Here is a 14,121-nt window from a genome sequence, read left to right as displayed (position 1 = left end):
CAGACAACACAGCCCTCAGGTTCATAGGGACACACAAACCTCTCCACCACGATAAGGTGATGGTTCCCCGGAGAGGGACATGTTGGTGTAGTGTCTTTTATCGTATTAAAAAATATTAGTAGTAGTAGCATTATTCAATCTAATCAGAGAATGATGTAAATCAAGTTTAATCCAGAATTGAAGTAAAAGCCCCTAGACCACATATTTTACTTTTGACCACTAGATAATCCCAAAACTAAGGGTGGCTGTTCTCGTTAGGTCACTGTCAGGGCTGTTGAGAGGTCCTGCATAAGGCCTTACGTAATGTTGTAATGGAATATGGTTAGTGATAACCAAAGTTATGTAAGAGTTGAAAAATATAGTCAAACATAGTCAGTATTTTGGGAAATAAGGAAGGACACAGAGTTATCTCCCCAAAAAGGTGTGGCTTATGAATTAAATTTTAGATTTTATTTGACCTCTTACTGTAGGTAGCCAATGCGTTACACTAATTTCAGTTTATTATAAAACTCATATGATGGAGACTTGAAACCCACACAGGGGACGGCATATGCTAGTTTTTCTTCATTGTGTGGAGATTCTTGGAAGTTGAGAAGCTGACTCTCAAACCTAGTACGACTTCCCCCCCAACACATGGATGTAATTTTAAAAATGCAACTTTGCACATATTAGTATTATTAAAGTTAGGAGGGAATGTGGTTGGAAAATTGTGTATTCTGATGTTTTGTACTTCTCTTGCATTGAATATTTATTTAATTTTACTTACCTGCCCAGATGTAACAATTGGGCTGCAACCTGGCACAATGCATCTCTCCTTGTTCTTAATGGTCAATTGTGCATTGTCCCTGTTTAAACCAAATTACATTACAACATGAACGTTGTAAAAATGAATTTCCTATCTCAAGCAAATTTGAAGTCTCACACCAATGTTTGCCCTTCACTTTAATTCTAGTCTTCTTCGCTCAATAATGCAGCATTAAGGGCAGATTTACAGTTGGCGCAGCCTTGCAGGCGCGCGCAATTGTGACGTTAAAATGACAACGTTGCCGCCAGTTCTGCCATTGTTTACCTTTTTCTTCTTCTTCTAGTCCGTAGAAATAGCAAAGTTGGTAGCCTTTGCTCAGGAGAAGACTACATCTAGTGTCGCAACCACCTCGCAGTATAAATAGTTCCGACGCTCCCATGACATCAAAATTTGCATGCAACAGACCGGCTGTTTACTGCACGTTTAAGGGCGAGGAAAAGGAAGTGAGGGGGAAGTGGTACGTGTGTTATCTTTAAATAAAAGACTAGTTGAAAGCATAGTCAGTGACAGAGTGGGCAGCCAGGGTCTCCCTCTCTGGCTGCATCTGATATCAGTACACAAAAAGGCTGGTCATGTAAGCCACTTACTGTAACAGCATTTCAAGACAGAAAGAGGTGGCACTAACGCGGGAATTCCCCGACTCTTATGGAACAGCGTCTCACTTTGATGATGTCAGCAGAGTAAGCTAGTGCTTAAAAAACGTTGAAAGGGCGCCTTTGTTTTCCACTCAATCTCTCTCCATCTGTCGGTCTCTTGCTTCTTCTCTCACTCTTGCTTTAAACTCTGCGAAGGTTTTCTTTGAGTGAGAGCACCCACGCCCACTCCATACTCTATGTTGTAACTAATTACAGCCCGCCTCCTTTTCTCTGCCCGCAGTGTAATTCAATTTTTCCTTGAAATCGGAGGGATCGCCCTAGGCGGACCTTAGAGGCACAGATAATGCCAGAGAGAAACAGTAAATGATTGGATGAGCGGATGCTAAGATGTGCACATACAGTTGACGAGACAAGAAATGTATTGATATGGATGAATGAGTTGCAGGAAGATGGATACAAAAAAAATATGGAATAATGGAATAATGTGTTACTGTTTACAGGGAATAGAATAATGAGATACCAGACACAGATTTTAGAAGACACACAGCATTGACGTAGTTGGTGTCTGGCCGCTGTCTGTTTATTTGTGTGGGTGCATGTGTGCACTTGCATGCAAAATTTAGCATTGAAAGCACAGTGTGTTTCTGTGTGTGTGTGTTTTTTGTGTGGTTTTTTTGGGGTGCCTTTTACTACATTTGATGACAGTTAATTGGGCGGGTTGCTGGGGGCTTGGGGCCATGTTTGAAAGCACATATTATTAATGTGGAGGGCCATACACACACACACACACACACACACACACACAGACACACACACACACACACACACACACATACGTACATTCTTGCTGTCTGTCTCTATCTGGAGGAGGTCACTGGGTTTAATGAGAGGTGGAGTGTGGCAGTGTGTTTTGAAGGCTAACTGAGTCGCTCTTTAGACAGAGACTCAGTGTGATTACTGAGACCTCAGAGCTCTGGGTTTGCGCATGCTTGTGTACTTGTGTGTCTGTGTGTGTGTGTGTTTTCCCTCTGGCGTACTTCTGTGCAAGTGTGTGTGACAGAGAGCGAGATTACAGTGACCTCAGGACTTTTTTAATATAAAGTAACCTCTGTTTAGCTGCTGCACTGCGGTGCATGCATGCAAACATTCATACACGTACACATACAGGCACAGATGCTCTGCCAAGGCAGAACCAGCCTGGAGACGTCGACACACCAGCCAAAAGAGAGTCTTTCATAGGAACCTTCAGCCTCCCTTCTCCTCTGCTCACTTCTCTTTCTCCCTCTTTTACTCCTTTGACTTGTTTCCCTCCCGCTTCTTGCCTTCCTTCTGCCTCTACCGTAAAGCAAACCTGGAGCACCAAAGAGATTATTGTACTTGTTGGATTCAAATTAAAGAATTGCTCATTATACACACCAGCATTTAATGCTACTAGCTGAATTATATTTGGCTTGAAAGTTTGAGCTGAATTGTATTAACAAATTCCATAACCTCAGGGCACAGAATCCCTTTTAGAACTGCACTGTGCACAGTGGAATAATTTACATTTGCCCTGAGTTCTGATTTGCTTTCCCTGCTTTTATATCGGCGTTTTTTTCTTCCTGAGTCTGTCGCTGGGCTGATTTGCTTCTATGGCTTTATGGGTGTTTCTTTGTGCCAATTTTCTTTTGTGAAATCACTTTATCTGCCTCTAGAATCCTGTCCTGTATCAGTCTGTTAATTAGCATGCGCTGTGTATGTGAGAGTCTGCATGCCTCCTAGCCCTGTTTAAACAGACTGACCTCCCGATGCTCCAGGGGTCAGCTTAAACTGACACCCCCCCATCTTTCGGGTTGCTATCATGTATACACTTTTCTCCCTCCATTTCCCTCCCACTCTACACCCCCCCCCCCTTTTCTCTCCCTCCCCCACTAAGACCATTCCCCTGAGCTTTCCCACACTCACATCAAAGGACAAGACTCTAGAGGGTGTGTTAGAGCACCCTGCTATGGAATGTGAGTGTGTTAACGTGTGTGTGTGTGTGTGTGTGTGTGTGTGTGTGTGTGTTTTACAAGGCTGTGTTGGTTTACTGTTGTTTGCTCTTTGTTGGACTTTTATAAGGGATGATGAGGCCAGGGGGTGAAGAGCAGGAAGCTGTGTCTTGCAAGGGAGGATGTGACATCATTAGGCATGGGTGGCAGCAGCCACAAGTCTCCTGTTGAGTTTGATTAAGGATAGTCAACAGTTGGTTGGTTTGATTTATATAACATCATGCAACCTTGGGTGGCCTTACTGGATGTACAACATCTCAAATAGTTACTGTGGGCTGCATTCGCCTTGAAACTAATCAGTTCAACATCTAAAACGTCTTTGCATGTATAAAATATCAGCAGGTAACAAGCACTCAATCTCTTTGAGATCAAACTAACATGTTGGCAGAAAAAACATTTCTATCTACTAGAGTGGAGTGTTTCCTATGTTATATAGGAGGCTGATACAGCATGTTGGAGATAAGGCAAAATGTCCACTTGTCTTTGACATTACTGTTCGTAGAATGGGTGTTTATTAGGAAAACTGTTTCTTTAGCACAAGCATGTAATAAAACCTTTCACGTAGAGTAAGCATGTTTCCTCTCGTTTAGCTTAAAACAAAAACATACCAAAAAGTTCCTACAGGTTATTTTCTTATGGATAATTAACCTTATTTGAACATAAAAACTGAAATGGCAGTTGAACTTGAACTCAGTTTTCCTGTCTGTAAGTGCAGAATGCAGCCATGATGAAGTCCATTCTCACTGTTGCATAATGGCAAATGTAGTCCAATGCTATGCTGCTGTCTGGTTAGCCTAGGCCGCTCTTCAGATCAACAATGGTTACGGTGCATGCTGCCTGCATGACCTCAGTGATGTGGTCTCTGCGCCAGCTGTGTGCACATGTTTCCCAACAGAGAAGAGTGTGAATCGCGTCATGGTCTGTTTTGTGTTTTACCCTCAGATGTGTGTTGTATGTGTGTTTTGTTGTTTCTCCCTTATTGTTACTCTCTCTCCATCCCTGTTTTATATCTCCGCACTCCTGAAATTGATCAGTCATTAAGGACGTTCCACTTAACTTATCTCTGCTCAAAGTTGCTTTTGATGGAGGACACACGAGAGGACCATAGGCCTAAGGCTTTTTATCAGAAAAATACAAAATTAAAGTGTGTGAGTAATAAGTAGATGCTGCGTTGAAATCCCATCACCACAACACTGCAGTTGTATCAAATTACTGATACTTTTAATGGAAAATAACACTGAATATTTTATTGCTTTCTGTTGTAATTGTCTATTAGCATAATTACCAGTGATACTACAGCCATAAATCACTGTGTTTAAGTGACAGTAGTTGTAATGTGAATCTGTTTTCATTTTGTATCAAATGGTGAGACCACTAAATTATAATGCATTTATAAGTGAAAGGAAATTGATAAATGCAGATTCAAGTCATGGTCTGATCTGTAATTGACGTCAATTCAGACGTTTCTTCGATGTCCTCCTCCTGCCTTCGTTTTTTTGTTTAATTAGGAGGAACTAAGCGAGTAAGGGAAAGGAGGAGATGATGAAAGGAATTGGGACGTACCCTGTGTTTTTCTTCCCTTTCATCATTCAGCCTCTCTGTCCCTTTCTCTATTTCTGTCTCACTTCATTTGTCTCAGTTACTCCCTGCTTGGGTGTTTTTCCGAGTAGTATGGACAATGCTGATATTCCTTTTTCTGGTTTCACTTGACAAGCACGCTGAGCTTCTCCTTCGCCAGGCTTCTCGCAAAGTGTGCACTTCCACACTGGGAGCCCTTTGATGTAAATGGAAATAGCTGGTTGAGAAAATATGGTGGAAAGTCTCGCGGCCTGTGTTTACATGGCTCTAAACAATCTGGGGGAGAGAACACAAATACACTTTTCTCAGAAGGGGCTAATTAGAGATCTGTTTCGGACCGTCCCGTTGCTGCCTGTAACTCGATTCGGTTGCTTTTCAAACCTGCTTTAAAATCCAGCCCTTTGGGACAGTGGGACGATCAAACGGAGCAGGATTGAAAGTTAGATAAGTGGAAGACCGCCGAATGACGTCTGTATTCTCGCTGGCCTGTCAGATGAAATGGTTCACAGCACGTGTACTGAAATTAACGTAATTTATGCTTTATGAGTTAGGTTTCCTTATTTTTTTTAAAGAAAAAAAGTTTGTGTGTAAATGGGAGTGACCAGACAAATGAATGGGCGTGTTGTTATTGTTATGCAACTTACTAGTTGTAAATAGTTTTTTTTCAATTTAACCTAAGAAGCATGAGAATTGTATAAACCCATAAAGGAATATTTAATCAAACGATCCAAATTTTGAGGTTTTCACTGGACAGCAGTGTGATTTTCAGAAATATCCCACTGTTGTAGATTTTACTGTCCGCATCCCCAATACAAGCCACTACATCTCCCAGTACTCATGTCATGTTGGTTGTGTGTCAGACCAGGAAACCATATCAAAAGGTTTGTTACAGCAAGCGTTAAGGCTCAGAAAGTGAAGTTTCTGTCTTGGTTGGTATGGTTGGAGAGGGAGAGACACATGGTGGAGAGGCATCAAATAATAGAGAAACCATCTGTGTGTGTGTGTCTGTGTGTGTGTTGTTTGTGTGTGTGTGTGTGTGTGTGTGTGTGTGTGTGTGTGTGTGTACAGTACTGTGTGTTTGGGTGCGTGCATGCATCTGCACGTATGCAGTTTAGGCTTGACAGCCAGACAGAACATTTTTTTGGAGGACTTACCTTAGTGTTTAGTGTGAGTGTTTCAATTTTGTTTTATGTCCCATTGGATTTGGGGAAAGTGGTCACCATGGGAACGGACTCTCCCTCCAGGTGGTGTGTAATGGAATGTGGTCCCTCTGGGCACAGTGTGTGTGTGTGTGTGTGTGTGTGTGTGTGTCTGTGCGTGCGTGCATGCTTATGGGTGCGTATGCGTGTGCTGTGTGTGTGTTAGTGTGTGACATACCTGTCTTTTTCTATTTCCATTATTTTCCACTCAAATGTACTTTGAAAGAAACAAAAGGACTGAGAGGATTGGTTTGGTTTATTTGGCACGGTGTAGTTAAAAGCTTCTTCTAGAGAGAGAGAGAGAGAGAGAGAGAGAGAGAGAGAGAGAGAGAGAGAGAGAGAGAGAGAGAGAGAGAGAGAGAGAGAGAGAGAGAGAGAGAGAGAGAGAGAGAGAGAGAGAGAGAGAGAGAGAGAGAGAGAGAGAGAGAGAGAGAGAGAGAGAGAGAGAGAGAGAGAGAGAGAGAGAGAGAATTGTTGTTGTATGCCCTGCCCAGCACACACTTATAAACCCAATGCCCTCACAGGAGGGCACGAGGAGGCAGAAGGAGGAAGGGAGGGAGGGAGAAATGGAGTGGAATTGAAACGATAGCATGGAGAAAGGTAAATAAAGGGAGACAGACAGAAAGAAGAAAGCGGAATAGGGTGAGAGTGAGAGAATCAGACGCCGCATGTCTGGTCGTGTCCGCTGCCATGCATTCCAGGCGAGGCCACTTCCTCTATGTGATGACCCCAGCCACCCCGCGCTGCGGACTTGGTCTTGTCTGCCAGCTCCTGGTTTGCTGTTGGGACTGGCCCACTAAGGGCAACACAGGGGTGGGAGGAAGAGTGGGCCAAACTCTGGAGAATACTGTGTCTGTCTTCGTTTGTAAGACTGTGTGAAAGTGGATGTGTGTATTAACAGCAGCTGTGTAGAGGAGAGAGTTTGCAGAACTTTCCAGAGAAAGAAAGAGAGCTTTTCCAGGGATGAAATTCTTGGCTCCCTTGAAGCTCAGGGTACAGCTGGAGCACTTCTCCCTCCCTCCGCCCTCATTCCCTCCTCCTTTCCCTTCCCTTTCCAACCTCCTTCACTTCCTCCCTTGCTTCCCTGTCTCTCCTTCTCCCTGGGTTCCTAGCTTGTAGTATTGTTTGATGTCAGTCTTACCCTCATAACTCCAGCTCAATTTTTTGTGATTTGCATGCGGTTTGAAATAAATTGAATGAAACTTGACCCTTAAAAAATGTTGATTCCTCTCCACATTCCGCTCATTTATTGATCACATGGGCATGTTGTAGCTGCCAGTGGTGGTGGGATGCATAGGATGAGTGGAATTTTAAAAGGATTAAATACATTTGTTATAGTTTCATCATCATGTGTTATCAGATTTCACAGGGAAGCCCCTTTTTCTTCTCTTTTTGCTCTGATTGGATTTGACAGTCGATGGAAGGGCCCAACCACGGAGGCCGAACAATGATCAGTAGGACTGGTAGAGCAACAGATTTGATGTTGGTCTAAAAGAGAATTTGGTTTGACTGAAATACTTCATGTTTCGCCTCCTCTCACATATAAACACAATATTTACATTTGTGCCCTTCCTTGCTTGTCTGAACTCCCAGCAGCCATGGGTCAGACACACACACACACACACACACACACGCACACACACACGCGCATACACAGTGGAATTCAGAGATGGGGAGTAGGAGGGAAAGTCCCTGCTAATCTAGGAGTTTGAGTCTTGCCTTCTTTCTTTCCACTGAGATTCACACAGCCTCTATTCTCCCTACACACACTTTCTCTGCTCTTTGCGGTGGACAGAAACTCAATGGGATTCGGATTGTGACTCATGCACCAGAAATGCCCCACATCAACATGTGGAGAGATGGAAGGAGGAAAGTGAGGGGAGGCGAGAGAGGAGAATGAAGGGAGAGGTGTACAACTGGGTACAAACGTAGCAGATTGTGCACAGAGGGGACATGATTAGTAAAAAATGACTGAAAGCGGTGCTCTTTCTTTAGTGGGTCAAGGTTTCAAAATGTGTTGCATCTTGAGGATTCAAGGGAGTGGGAGAAATGGAAGAGAGCATGGAAGCTTGAGCAGGAAATGATTGTTAGACTCTGGGTCTGTTTACAACAGCTGTTGCATTTCTTTGCTCTCACTTTGTCTCTCTCCTCCTAGACATGTAGACTTGATTAGGGAATGGATACAATGAGTCACCAGTGCTTGGATTGTGTGTGTATGCGTGTGCATGTGCATGCTTGTACATGTATGTCAGGAGTCTGCGACGTGTCCATGTGCAGGCGTGCATGAACGGCAAAAGTGATAAGTGGAGTACGTCGCTCGATGCGTTGTGTGTTGGATGGTCATGGATATCTTCTAGCAACAATAGTTATAGTAGTATAATTATAATAGTAGTAATAGTAATAATACTTGAACAGATCTTGTTTGTGTGTTTGTGTGTGCGTGTGTGTGTGTGTGTTCCTGTCCGTCCGTCCATCCCCCATTTGGTTGTATTTTATTTGTGCCAAGGTGACCGTGATTTTGGTCAGTGTAAACTATTCAAATGTCAGTGCATTCCACTTCAAGTCAAGTGTTTGTGTGTGTGTGTGTGTGTGTGCAAGTGTGTGCAAGTGTGCGTGTCCGTGTCAGTATGACATTTTAAACGTTTATGCACAAATGACCAGGTGTTAATCTGGGCATTTGTGCATTTGTGTGTCTTGGTGAGCCACATACATCTGTGTCTATCTGAGTGTGAGTGTGTATAACTGTAACTGTAACGGTATGCATGTTGAGATTTTAAAAACAAAGCATGGCTGGGCTCAGTGTCCCTCCAGACGTTACGTTGCTCTCCTCTGGAGCAGACCCAGCAGCAGAAGTAGGTCGGTTGACAGCACCCCTCCTCTGGGTGGGGGAGATCTGGGCTGGGTGGAGGTATGGGCTGGCACCCAGGCTACAAGCTGAACACTAAACAGATCTAGGCTTGTATGCTTAAGGACTGTTACAGTGATCAGGACAGGATGACAAGATGTACATGTTAACATCATATTCTAAGAAATGTAACCCTTTTAAAATAAGCAGAGAAGCTTTTTTTCTTCCTACATTAGATCTAAAATGTAGGGGACTTGGTTGTTTTAGATGAAAACATTTTTTTGTTGGCCGCTAAGGATCTTTGTTGAAGAATTCTTCAATAATTTTATAAGCTGGCTGTAGTGTGTCTTGCTTATGATTATCGCCTATGAACTGGGTGTATCACATTTGGAGACAAAGCTCTCCATTTGGAGTTATATCATTTCCAAAAATGCAAAAAAAAAGGAGTGTTAAATTTCTTTTTTTTTTTATAACTTACACATGTTTTCCAATGCTCTGGGGCTCTTGAGTGTTAAAGACTTAAAGCGCTGCTGCTGTCTGGGCCAGTTCTCCCTTGTAAAAAGAAAACAATACTTAAGCTCATTGGGACTAACCTGGATAAATAAAAGTTACATAACTAACTTGAAATTAATTAATAAGGTTTAAAAGATACCAACGCTTTTCAAAGTCTTTAGAACCTCCTGGAGACCAGCGCAGACCTGGAGAGACCGGCAGCTTCATATTGGAGGAACCATTATGACTTGGAACATAAGCACTGCACAAGTACTTCAAATACACAAAGACATTTATAGATTTATGAAGTGTTATTTCCAAGATTATGCGTCCATTTGAATGACACCTGTTGTTTTGAAGTGATTGATAGCCCAGAAATAAGATTATATTACTGGAAACATTACTCTTTAGCTAAGTAAAATGTCACTTTTCACTGACTGTATGTCAAAACAATATTTCTGTTGAATGATAAATTAGTGTATTTATTTTTTTATTTACTTTGCAAATGAAATATATACTTTATTAACTGTCAGATTTAGGGTTTCCCCCCCCAAATCAGGTAAGAAATACATCTTAAAAATGAAAGAAAGAAAGATAGACAGATGACTTTCATGGTAGTCTTTTCTATAAAGACAGTGGATAAGCGACGGAAAAGAAGCAGGTTACAATAGAATTGAATGCCCTTGCCAACCAGGGATGAGGAACACTTTTACAACCTCCGGGCAAACATCCAAAGATGGAACTGAGGACTTTCATGCACAGATACGGCAGTTCTGTTCTGCAGAAACCATCTCGGCCATCAGACCCTAAAGAGCATTTGGCCTGGAAGGGAGATTTTGCACAAGAAGGGGTGGAAAGTTTTCTCCACTCTTGTTGCAAAAGCTTTAATACTTTAGTTATTTTTTTCATAATCTGGATGGAGTAGAGAATGCTTTATTTGAAATATAACGCCCAACCAGTGGGCTAGTAAAATGCAGCCCTGGTTTTACAAGCCTCATAGTGATTGTTTCTTCTTCTCTTTCTAATATGTTGATGTCAGATATTAATGAAGTCGTGATGGCATTGATAGTTTCATCAGCTGCCATAACTGAGAATGCTTTGTCCTCGTTCTCTTATGACACTGTTATGCAACTTTGAGCTTGGAGGCCTTGAGTCGAGGGGCTCACTCTTCCTCAGGAATGTGCTTACACATACCTGCACCCACACACACACACACACACACACACACACACACACCACACACATTATGTACATACAGTAAGACCCAGTGTTCAAACGTAGCAACTTTCCAGCTTATGATTTACATTCCACAGCAAATCAGCAGCCCGCTCAAATTACAGACTGTCGCACAGAGCACAGTCAGGATCAGACTGTGTGTGTGTGTGTGTCCTGACTTTATTCTCCATCACTGAGCCTCACGCCCCCAGCAAAGATGTCCGCCAGACTCACCGGAGATGGACCGAAGGGCTTTCTTATGCGTGTGTATTTGTGTGTCTTTGTATGTAGCACTAATCCAGGAAGTGTAGATATTGTACACTGCTATTTTAAAGTTGTCTCCCACATTTCCTGCAGCAGCAGGCTCTCTCCATTGCCCCTCTATCTCTCTTTTTATTCTCCCTCTCTTTCTTTTTTACTAAACTTCCCATGTTGTGTGTGTGTGTGTGTGTGTGTGTGTGTGTGTGTGTGTGTTGGCTTGCCGGTAGAGGAAGCTATCGTGGGAGTGTCTTGCTCTTGGAGCACCGAGGACAGATAACATTACCCTGCTGATCCTTACATAACTTCCAGGCAATGCCACGTCACAACTGACCCAGACACACACAAACTCACAGGAATACGAATATCCATCTAGATTGGACCGCTGCCTCCATGGGGCTCTGATAGGGTATACAGAGACCGTGTGAGTGTGTTGTACTTTAACGTTAAAGTTTAAAGAAAATCTCTGTCTATTTAGTAATGGCATGTTTTTTATGGAAATCCTTTCAATCCAGTTGTTTTATAATGTGTGTCAGCTCACACACACACATACACACACACCTTCCCAAGAGGGTCTGCGTTTCCTTTCAATGTGGTCACCATATGTGCAGGGCTGAAATGAAGGGAAGGAGTCAAAGTTTTTCACTTCTTTTAAAAAGCTAATTACTGCTTCAGTTCAACAGACAGAACACAAACTGATACACACAGTTGATCTTCATGCTTACTGTCTGTATAGATGAGTGTGTTTATGCGGTGTGTATAAGTCAGTGCATTATTATGGATGTAAGTTATTGGCCGTCCATGAGACTGTTTGAATGTGTGCGTGTGTGTGTTGTGCTTTGGGGGCCCAGTTGCAGCTGTCTTTAACAGCTGTATCATGAAACATCTGATGAAAGGTTGCATCATCTCCTGTGTCTGTGTATGTAGGCAAATGGATGTACAGGCAGCTGGACACTGCAAGCTTTTTTTTTTGTTTGAGTGCATCGTCATTGAGCATATAATATACACCCTTCCGCCTTCCTCTCAGCTCTTCCCCCTGTGTCAGTGTTGTTGTTTTGTCTTTGTCACAGTGCCTTCTCATCATTCATGTGGTTCTCTTGGATGCTTTGGACAGCTGCTCTCAAACAAATATGTCCACGTTTCACTGACCCCCGGAAATAAATGCCCATCTGACCACAGACCTCACATTTATTTCAGTGACCATCACAATAGGAAAGTCAAGTCATTGATGTAGTATAGTCCAACTTAAAGGCTACCGTTTTTTTCCAACCCTATATTCCTATGTTTTTGTGTCTATACACAACAATCTTAGACATTAGTCCAGTATTATGCGAGTCGGCAGCGATGAAACAAACTACCGTGTAAGTTAATAGGGCAAATGTCCAGCTTGTCTTTACCTGTCGTTTTGCCAGTGTCTGACAACATGAAGGAAAGGATTTCTAAAGAGGTGCACCGTTCTGTTAAAGAGTAAAATCTTTTCTTTTTTTTAAACATAAAAACGTCCGCAAAATTGCTTTTGCTAAAGCACCAGACTCCATGTAAATAAACATTTTAACATCGTAAAATTCACTTCATTCAAAGTTGACAGAAACAAAATACAACTATAAAAAGCCGTTTTGGGTCGTCTTTTCACTTTTCCAACCATTACATCTCTAGTCCGGTAGGTTTAGCACTAGCTACTTCAGTGCTGTTTCTGGTAAAAACGGAAAGGCCTCAAAGAGAATTAAAGGGATAATTTCTATAATGTAGACACTTAGAATATTAACCTGAGCCTGTCAGTGGCAAAACGAGCACTTTTGTGAAGGTAAATACAAGCTGCACAATTGCCCTATTAACTTGCATAGTAGCTTGTTACGCCGCGTATTTACTGTTAGGTCTCAGTGCAGCTATTGTGGTTGTAATCAAGGGGGTAAGCCTCTCCTCTCTAAGCGTAGCTCTTATGGTGCCATTTTTATGATACCAAGCCATCACCCGCCGTTAGCATCCCAGTGTCTGCCATTCATTTTGGCGCCACTTTGACAGCAAATAACTTTATATCTAAAGCGTTTCAAAACTCTATTTGCCCGTTGTTTATTTCTAAATGAAAAAAAAATTATGTATAAAAAATCTTCGTTACCTTATATCTGACGTTACGGCTCCATAGCAAATGTTTTTGTAAAAACGATTGTGTCAAAACCACGTGCCTCACTGTTGCACAGTAGAGGAATCACCGTATAGTACAGGGTAAGCTGGCAGACAGTTTGGACTTGCATTAGCTGTTTAGGTTTACTTACTAATGTTAACTAGCATTTTAGTTAGCAAGGATCAGCCTGTGTCTATGTTATCTTCTTTCATATACCTACACTCTCCGTCTCTGCTGATTGGGAATGATTGAGATTTCTCTTGGCACAGCTACCACAAGACTTACAACTTTCAGTCACATTGCTCACGTCACATCTACAGTACGTCGTCAAGTTCAGTTGGAGGATGCGCATTAACACTCAGCCGTCACCGGAAAAGTGTTTCTAATATCTTTCACTGGTCCCCGTCCACAACAACGGGATCTGTTGGTTCATTTCTTTCACTGTCTATGGTTGTAATGAATCTTATTTTTTTCTATTCTCAATAGCCAAATCACATGAACACTCACTGATACTTTGAAAAAGGATTTTTGAATGTTTGAAACAAAACTTCATTTTGCTAAGAGGCATACATTCAGAAAGAATTTTGTAAAAGATAAAACAATATGATTGTGCCATAATGATTTGATATCACTGAATTAGCAATAATATTAAATATTCACCCACTTATACTTTTTGTTGTTTGAGAATTGCATGTAGGCAGTGAATGAGAAGGGCCGAGCACCAGGTGACATCCAATTAGTGACAGGAAACAACAGGGTTCATGGGATATGTGGTCCTATTGTAATTATGTATACCCCCTTGATGCGTCTCAAATGGCCAGATTACACACTTACATGCATATGCCCTATTGTTGCTCAGGTAATACAGTGATGATCCCACATAGAGGATATGACCTCATAACTAATCTTTGACCTGACCTCTCCGGTAGTCGGAAGCGGAAGGAGCAACAGATGGAAGATGGGAAGGGTTGAGGGGTGGGG

The 14,121-nt window shown here is 42.2% G+C and overlaps 1 protein-coding gene across 4 annotated transcripts in view; it reads left to right on the top strand.

Moving 5' to 3' along the window:
* fndc3ba (fibronectin type III domain containing 3Ba) overlaps positions 1-14,121 on the top strand; it is a 100,341-nt gene that overhangs the window by 30,195 nt on the left and 56,025 nt on the right. The gene's annotated exons all lie outside the window — the stretch shown is intronic.

The sequence above is a fragment of the Etheostoma cragini genome, chromosome 20, assembly GCF_013103735.1.
Source record: "Etheostoma cragini isolate CJK2018 chromosome 20, CSU_Ecrag_1.0, whole genome shotgun sequence".
NCBI lineage: Eukaryota > Metazoa > Chordata > Actinopteri > Perciformes > Percidae > Etheostoma > Etheostoma cragini.
The sequence above is the reverse complement of the archived record's forward strand: the minus strand, read 5'-3'. Positions and strand labels throughout refer to the sequence as shown.